Source organism: Empidonax traillii, unplaced genomic scaffold, assembly GCF_003031625.1.
Source record: "Empidonax traillii isolate 1590-97213 ecotype Southwest subspecies unplaced genomic scaffold, ASM303162v1 scaffold615:size383937, whole genome shotgun sequence".
In the NCBI taxonomy this organism is placed as follows: domain Eukaryota; kingdom Metazoa; phylum Chordata; class Aves; order Passeriformes; family Tyrannidae; genus Empidonax; species Empidonax traillii.
The window spans coordinates 353,704-362,875 of record NW_020955808.1 but is presented as its reverse complement, the minus strand read 5'-3'; the positions used below and the strand labels follow the sequence as shown (position 1 = coordinate 362,875).

General features: G+C 37.8%; 1 non-coding gene across 1 annotated transcript; it reads left to right on the top strand.

Annotated features, from left to right (window-relative positions):
* Positions 1 to 998: 998 nt before the first annotated feature.
* On the top strand, positions 999 to 1,069 carry TRNAG-GCC. Its single transcript has one exon. It is a non-coding gene; the product is annotated as a tRNA-Gly (tRNA).
* Positions 1,070 to 9,172: the final 8,103 nt, after the last annotated feature.

Below are 9,172 nucleotides of genomic sequence, written 5' to 3'. Positions count from 1 at the left end.
CTCCATAGAAAAGTGAAAGATCATGACTCTCACCAATTCACATGAATTCAAGCTTTAACTCTTCACCTTCAGTTTTCCCTGTGTCTCAAATTCTCCATTCACGTAACTGCATCCCAGTCAAATCAAGTATGTGCAAAATAACTTACTGACATGTTTACTCCTAGAGTGAATAAAAATTACTACCTGCAGATCAAAACTCAGCAAGCTATAATGGGAAAGTAAAGCAATGTTTCCAACATTAGTAGCAGGCAACTGATACAGCAGGAGGAATCAGCACTCTGCTGGCCCATGACATTTCTTTTTAATAAGAAGGCAGGCGGAATGGAAGTAAATCTCCAGGTCTGCTAATGACCACTGCAATCTGAAGTAGGGCAGAATCTCATCATAAATTTTTAACTTCCTAAGTGCTGTAACATACAGGATATTCAGGTGCTGTTATCTGCAGATTATTTTAATAAAATGTAAAAAAAGCAAATCCAAAAATTACATCTCTCAAGTTACGCTGAGTAACTTCACAGTATCTGAAATCTGCTTTTCTCACACATACTAGTTAGCCTATTACCACTGTTACATGCTGAACGTCAACTAGTCACCAGTGTATTAGCAAGCCTTGAACTTTGACTGTTTACTTCGGAAAAGTAGGCATGACACACTATCACTTGAAAAGAAACCACAAGTTCTGCGCTATTTTCAATTTGGAGAGAGGACAGACACTTTTAAGTGAACAGAAAAGGTTCAGTTACATAAAAAACAAGGCAGCACTGGTCACAGCCATTGATGCTACACACACGAAGCCCTAAGCAAGGGGAAGCTACCCAAACAACCTGCAATTGTGAAAGCAAAGTTCTTCCGTAGAAGAACAGATGGGAAGATCCAAGAAATTGCTGGTGCCTTGGTTTTTGTGGCATAAAAGTTTTTTGTTTATTCAAAATATTTTTAATAAAGACAAGGTGTAAAATGAGCTGAAAAAATAATAATAATTAAAAAAAAAATCACTAGCATTGGTGGTTCAGTGGTAGAATTCTCGCCTGCCACGCGGGAGGCCCGGGTTCGATTCCCGGCCAATGCAAGTTGGTCCTTTTAGGGAAGTGATTCTGTCCCTCTGCTCTTGTGAGACCCCACCTGCAATGCTGCATCCAGCTCTGGGGTCCCCAGGACAGGAAGGACATTGACCCGTTGGAGCAAGTCCAAGGGAGGGCCACCAAGATGATGAGAGGGATGGAGCAACTCTCCTGCGAGAAAAGGCTGAAAAAGTTGGGATTGTTCAGCCTGGAAAAGAGAAGGCTTCAAGGTGACCTAATTGCAGCCTTCTAGCACCTGAAGGGAGCCTCCAACAAACATGAAGAGAGACTATTTGTAAGAGCATCTAGTGACAGGACAAGGGGAATGGCTTCAAACTGAAAGATAACAGGTTTAGATTAGATATTGGGAAAAAAATTCTTTACTGTGAGGGTGGTGAGGCACTGGAACAGGTTGCCCAGGGAAGCTGTGGCTGCCCCATTCCTGAGGTGTTCAAGGCCAGACTGGATGGAGCTCTGAGCAACCTGGTCTAGTTGAAGGTGTACCTGTCCACGCCAGGGGAGTCTTGAACTAGATGATGGTGCCTTCCAACCCAAACCATTTTATGATTCTCTAATTCTGATTACGGAGTAAACATGTATCTTAGTTAATATTCATTTCAGAAAGCTAACACTGCCAAGTTCTGTTTCAGTTTGTTGGATGTTTTTTGACATTTTTTAGTTTTTTGCCAGCTTCACAAGTTTAATCAGCTTATGGGACAGGAGATAGGACAAAGTGAGAATGACACCTCCCCTGTGGAGATCAGGATCTAGTTAGTCCAGCTCACCCTTACCATGAAGCCGTACCTTAAGATATGTACTTTCTTGCCAAAATTTCTTCCACTTTCCTCTTGCAATTCTCAAGTACAACAGAGTATCTTAAATGTCTGAAAAGTCTAAAATAACCTTTATAAGGGAAGACATAACTAGATAAAAAAACCTGTCAGAACTTGAAACTTCTAGGAGCCAATCTAAGGTCCTTCAGAAGGGACACTGAAGGGACATTTAAAAAGGGATCCACTTTTGTTTCTTATTTGCCCTGCCTAACATCACGTAGTTATGCAGCTGAGCTCCTCTAGTTTCTGTTTAAAGAAAGCAAGTAGCTGATTTGCTCATGTACTAGTAAGTGTAATGTTTTCTCTGTCTGACTAGGACGTTCTGGGAGAAGTCAGTTTAAAAGTAAGGTGTTGATTCTGACACAACTGATTCATGTATGCCAGCATATATGGTACTAATTTCTCAGGAAAGTTCAGTTCACAAAATGCAAAGGGAAACCGAGACAGAGATCTAAAAATCAGCCAAAAAAGGAAAACCTACCTCATTTGTAACTACTTCATCCTTCGTCTCTTGGACAACTACTGATATTGTTTGTAGTATTTTATTATTTTTTCATTTTGTGAATAACTGTGTAAAGGACGACCTACAATGCAGTACTTTTAAGAAAGACCCATGTGCTTTACTTGTAAAGAGAAAAAAATAATGCTGTAGGACTCTTATCGTAAATTTACGACTCGAGGGGCTATTTAGTAAGAAAAGCTGACCACATTCAATACATGGAAGGCAAATTAGTTGCTCTTGATTTGTTTAACACTTAAAATTCTCTGCCTTAGAGAGCATTAACATCGTTTGCATGGGAGTTCTAACCAGCCAAGAACTACTGAAAAGGGTGCGCTCTGAAAATGCATTTTTAATTACTTTAAAATAAGCAACAGAAGTTACCTGTTTTCCCAATAAAGCCATAGACCACATTTCCATACACCTTAATCCATACACTGCCATCTAGCAGCACTAAAACAAGTTAAAGAAAAGACTGATTTTAAGTGAAATTGGAGCACGCACAACAAAAAACTTAAGTCTTTTGGCTTTCACAGTGACTTCTGGAAGAGAGACAATTATTGCAGCCTTGCATAAAATCTACTCATAAAAATTCTACTGCCGTGATTTTCTTTTAAGGCAAATTTGAACTTGCAGAGTAAACTTATACCAGCCATGCTCCATGAGATGCAACCACAGCAATTCTTACCAGCCCTAGGAACTCTAGGGTTGGCATCCATAAATAAAAATCATGGCCCTAGACATAAAGTCCCCGCCTGCATTCTCTGCCTGAACTTGAACAAGGAAGGATTCAACATCTTTAAGATGTTCTTACAAACACAATTGATCCTATTAACAGATAGAAAAATAAAATACCAAGTCCAATACACAGTAAACCAAACATTAAGACAAATAAATAAAATACATCATCCAGACTGGACAACTAAGCAAAAGACCTTCTAGCAATACGACTCAAATATGCTACACTCAATAGCTACAAGAATTTTATCTTAACATTTGCAATTAAAGATTTTACAGCTAGCAGGGAATTTTTAAATGCTGAAAAAAAAATGCAAGAGTTGATCTAGATCAAATAAATTTTCTTCCAATACCAGAGAAAGAAAAAAGAGAAAGAAAAAAATTGCATTATGTTTCTAACTACTTAGAAACTAAGTCTCGAGAATAAGTATTTCTTTCTGATACTATCAAATGTGTAGAAGAGCCATCTACACAGAATACAATAATCGCTTTTACTGTGACATATAAAACAAGAACACAGCTTACAGCCCTGTTTTAACACATCAAGTAACTTTCTGCAATCAGATATCTTAATTACATATGCATTAATACAACTTTATGTTCAACTGGGTTTTTCTGGGGGTGAAGAACATCTTTACTTCAAGGTTTTTAGCAATCAAACCAAGCTTTCATCCTTCCACAATTCCAAAAGACTGTGTTCTACCTCAAACTGATACAGAAGAGAGCTTGAAAAAATAAACACGAGATGTATGAGGAAACAACAACTAAGAGCAGCAATACTGACTGAAACTTTCTCACCTCTGCCAAAAACAACATGTTAAGAAATATTTAAATAGGAAAAATTTGAATATACTTGTCCTCTAGGCAACTATCCATGTTTGTAATGATAAAGTTTCTCATTTGTCTAGATCACATGCATATTATAAGCACATCCATCCCTTTTTCCAGTGTTACTTCACCTACGTCTGGACACACACAAAGAAATCAACCTATCCACCAAATTATTTGGTTTTATTCCTACATTTCTTCACAGGACTGACTCTATAGAAGAAAATCAACTGCCTATAAACTAGGTTGGAAAAGTGTCACCAACAGCACATTGTAAAAATCTCCCATGTACAGAACAAACAGAATCAAACTGGCTTCTACTGCACTCTAACCTTAATCAAATGAGACTGTCTCAGAACAACAATAAGGCATTCAAATTTGGCAGAAAGTGGTACCTTTTTATTAACATTTGAAAATACTTTGATATTTGGGACAGCACGACGTCATAGCTTTTGCTTATCTTAGCACCAGTTTCTGAGTTTCTGTCTGGGATTTAATTCATTTAAATAGAAGTAATAATTTCATATCTGATTTAACAACCTTTTACAGACTTCCTCAAAAACTGAGGTTTCCAAAAGGATCTGTCTTTTCAATTCTGAACCAATGTTCATAATCAAAACCAATGTTAGTAGAAGCATTACTTTAAAAAAAAAAAAAGCATATAAAGCAAAATCATTCAAGCATAATGAGACAAATAAATGACTGTTTTAAAGTATTTATAACCAGGTCTACTGTCTACTAAAAGCTATTTATGTTGTCTGAGGTCCCTGTACACTGACAGGAACTCAAAGAGAGGATAAGATGCCCTTTTCTCAGTGGGACAGAACAACTGTGCCAAAAGGAAGCTCCCCCATTAAAGGAAAACTGAACTATAGCTCAGCTTAAAATTACAACACCCATACCAGGACACCTGAAAGCAGTCCACTTCAAAAATCTCTTGCATGCCCTGATCCTGCCTTTAACCCCAAATTTTCACTCATGGACAAGTGATTTAGATATACAAGGGAACTTTCTTAGACAACTGAGGTCAAAGCATTTAAACATTTGAAATGTTGTCATACAGACTACGTAACTGGGAAAAAACCCCATGATGTTCTGATAACCTCAGAGAGGAAGCTATTGTACAGTAGTACAAACAACATCTGTCATTCTGTATTGCTACAGTTCTTCCAGTCTTGTCTATTGAAGAAAATTATCAAGCTGCATATTCAGTTAGCAAGAGAAGTATGTTAAATGAAAAGCAGTTTAAAAGGCTGCAATGTTTATTTACACCTAATGTTTAAAAAATGAAACAAAGCAAATAGTCTGAAGAAAAGTTTATTCTATATATTTGAAGTTTGTTTATACTTTCACTCATACCATAATGCAACTGGGTGTTTGGTATATACGGCATATACGATGTTATTAGCCAACTTACACATACTCATAAACGTGAGTTCTCTCCTAAGCAGTTTCATCCTGAACACACCACACAACAGAGGAACTACACCACAATTCAGACTTTTGGAACCACTTTGTCAGCAGGCCTCACTTCTTTTCTAGGTCTTAATTTGAATATGCAAGACAACCTCACATTTCTAAAAGCTCTAGATGAACTAAGAAGCATTAGGAGACAATAACAAGCATGCAGTTTTAAGAGATGTCATTAATTAGGAACATGCACAGCCTAACACTTTATAAGAAGGAGGATGGAAGAAGAGGGTGAGGTAAGAGACAGTTCACTAAGGGCTTCCTGAAATTCACTCATTTTTCTTAAAACAGTAACTTTGTTACTTTGATAGCTCTGTGTTCTTATTGATACTTTAAAGCCGTATTACATTCCATAACTAAGCTTTCCGAAAAACCTCCATATTCTTTCAAATAGCCGTTCATGTATATTCCAGGTGCTGCCAAATAACTTGATTAAAGTCTTTTTTTACTAATGTTATCAAAAGAACTGTCAATGCATATTAATAAATGCACAAACATTAGTTTGTTAAACTTGAAGATCTCAAAGGTCTTTTTCAACCTAAATGATTCTACAATTTCCATGATTTTAATGGAGACATTCATGCTTAGACTTCTGAAGTGGAACACCCTCAACACTTTCTATTAATCAAGCAGCAACTCAAATACAATTTTTCAAGCACTACCCTCTTCACCAAGACTTTATCAACAAATAGCAATAAAGTCACAACACACCAAAAAAAATCCCCCTGCTTAAGTTGCTCTTATTGGAAATTTATAGAACTGCAGTGGAAAATTCTAACTATTGTAAATTAGGAAGCCACTAAAGGAGGCATTTGCAACAGGATAATACTAAGAAGCCATGAACTTTAACTCGCCCACACTACACTGTTTTGACAATCAGGGACCACTTCTTTAAAAACACATCATGAGCAGGCCTTGAATTACAGGCGTTCTCTATTACACTAACACAAAAAAAACCATCACCAGTAAATATTTAAAAACAGAAACCTCACATAGCCCTCAGCTTCAAGGGAAGATAAATGGCTAAATCCTCGACTTCTCTGTTGTGCTGCAGCTGTATACTCTGGCACTTTCTATGATGAAAAGAAGTCTTGATTGTTCTCAAGTGTGGTCTTAGAACGCCATGACAGGACCACATCCAATTATTCAGTTTAAAGCAAGTAATTCTGGTTGTTTCATTCCATCTAACCTCTGAACAACTTTGATATAAATCATTGTTCCCATTAATAAGCTTCCGTCAAACTACTCGCTACAAGTAAGTTAAACACATTAAACACATTAGCTTACAGAATTAGTAGAGAACATTTAACAATGACCAGCTTTCTCATCTACAAAGAGTTCCATGACCAACTGCACCAAGAGCTTTGCTTCTTTTCCGTGGACTCATTTAGTCTTGTCACTTCACTTGAAACAGTTTCTGGGTTTGGACTTTTTATGACTTGGACTGATACAGGATTATTGACCTTGTTATCAGATAGAATATAAAGTATGTAACTTATTTGGAACTTTTGTCCCTTCTGACGAGGCAAAATTAGGAGTTTACTGCTTATGACTGTCTCAAAGCATGATCACGATGCATCTCAAAGGGGAAACAGGATTATTCCTATAGGTTCTGCAGTTCCTGGTACTTTGAGGCCATCTGTCAACACAAAACCATTTCAGTTGGAAAAGGCCTCCAACATTATAGAATTCAACCTTTAGACCAATCATAAACATAAAAGTTTAAGGACAGAAGTCAGGTGCACCTCTTTCTAACAAAGAAAAGCACTGGATACCAAATAATAAACCAAAATAAAAGGGGAAAGGGGGAACTACAGCCTTGCCAAGATGATACCTAAAACTCATCTCTGTTGCTTGCTGTTACACATGAATGCTTGAGAACTACCTTGACCACAGAGCCTACAGAAGGACATCACCAGCTTTCCTTTGCCCCATATCACTCCTCACAATAAATGACTTCCTTGATCATTACCTTATTTTAATGATTCCTATATAAGCAAAAGAAGGTTGGAAGCAGTTCCCAGATTATTCTCCTCTTTTCTATCTCATACTTCAGGAATACTACTAGACTCAAAATGTTTATTGAGGATCTGTTAGTGAAGTATTAGACCTGTACAAGACAGAAGTATTTTGAAGTAGAGCTCTACAGGAGGCAAGTTCTGCAAATTAAGGTCACATCCATTCTTTTCTGTAACAATATAACTTCTTCCGTTTAAATTTAGTACACCTTAAAGATAAATGCACACAATGTTCACCAATAATGAGACATTGTTCAGTCCTCATTAAATTGTACAGCATATTGTATCCATTTGTGGTATCTGGGTGGTTTTCTTAGCAACCCTCAAGATGGAGGAAGAGAATTTTCGTCTGTCTTCACCCAAGAGCCTGTTTTATACCATGAGACAACTGAAGCAAGAAACAGGTTCTCCATATCATGAAGTGGTCATAATACACAAAACTATTTATAGCCTTAGTTACAATTGATCCTCTGAGCTTGACAAGAAACAGAAGTAATGCAAGCCACAACACATAAGCCAGTATGCCATCTTGGAGTTATTTTTTCTTTACTCTTCAGTTGAAATTCAAACATGTTGTACACTTTAATTTTACTTCCAGAAACAAGCATGCATACATACCCTTTCTGTCACTTCTGCAAGTCCTCAGCTCCCCAGCTGCAATCTCCTTGGGCTCTCAACAGCTTTCACCTGACACCTGTACTGCCACTGTCTGTGTCCCTCACCAGCTCCTGCCAACTCTGCAGCCTCTAAAGCAAACTTAAACCTCTCTTTGGAGATACTGCCACCATTCTCTAGAAGCTGTTTCTGAAAACAGATACACACTTTCCTGGTTGCCTGGTGCCTTCCCTGCCACCAAGTTCACCTTCTGGCTACACACCTCCCCCAGCACCTGGAAGTGGACCCTTGTGACTTTACTCAAAATATGCACCAGTGATAATTTCAACTCAAAGTATTCTGCAGCAAAAACTACAGCCTTAGATGTTTCAAAATTCCTTATCTAACAGCAGTCATCAAGCCCTACACATTTCTTTCAAGAATAGCCAAAGACAAAAAATGCCTTTTGTCAAAAAGCTGAGGTTTATTATTTGTGAATGCATTAACCCCCAACATAGTTTTCGAAGTGAGACCTACTCCTTCACCCCTCCCCCGAAGAAAACACAGCTATATGGAGTTGATATATGTGGACTAGCAAGCGCATATGGAATATGGTCTGGGAAAGCAGACCTGGTTTGAGAACTACTGTTTCAACATGCAAATACTCATCTTCTACATTGCCTCCAGATCCGGAAGTTTATACTCATCACACACCCAGCCTGGGCTACCGTAAATGCAAACACAGCAAATATCCAGTCATACAACAAACCACTGAATGTGACAGAGAGAAGTTCATTATCTTATTTAACAAAGCAGCGCATTCCAAGTTATTTGCTGTATTAGGATTAGCTAAAATCCCATATACCAAATGGGTTACGATAAGTCAGCCCCATCACCAGCAAGAAAAGACACTGAACTTTCTTGTTTGCCTGGCTTTTCAAAAGGTTCTGTCAATGCAAAGCACAGAATACAAACAGTAGGTATATTCTTTGACCTTGAGCATAACACATTTCCTCTGTTCCATATTTATGTTTTGCCCTTCATTTATGTCTTCACAGCAAAGGCAACTCACTTGGGCTTGAGAATTAAAGCCTCTGACTAGTACCACTTTGCTTCACTCAATAGAATATG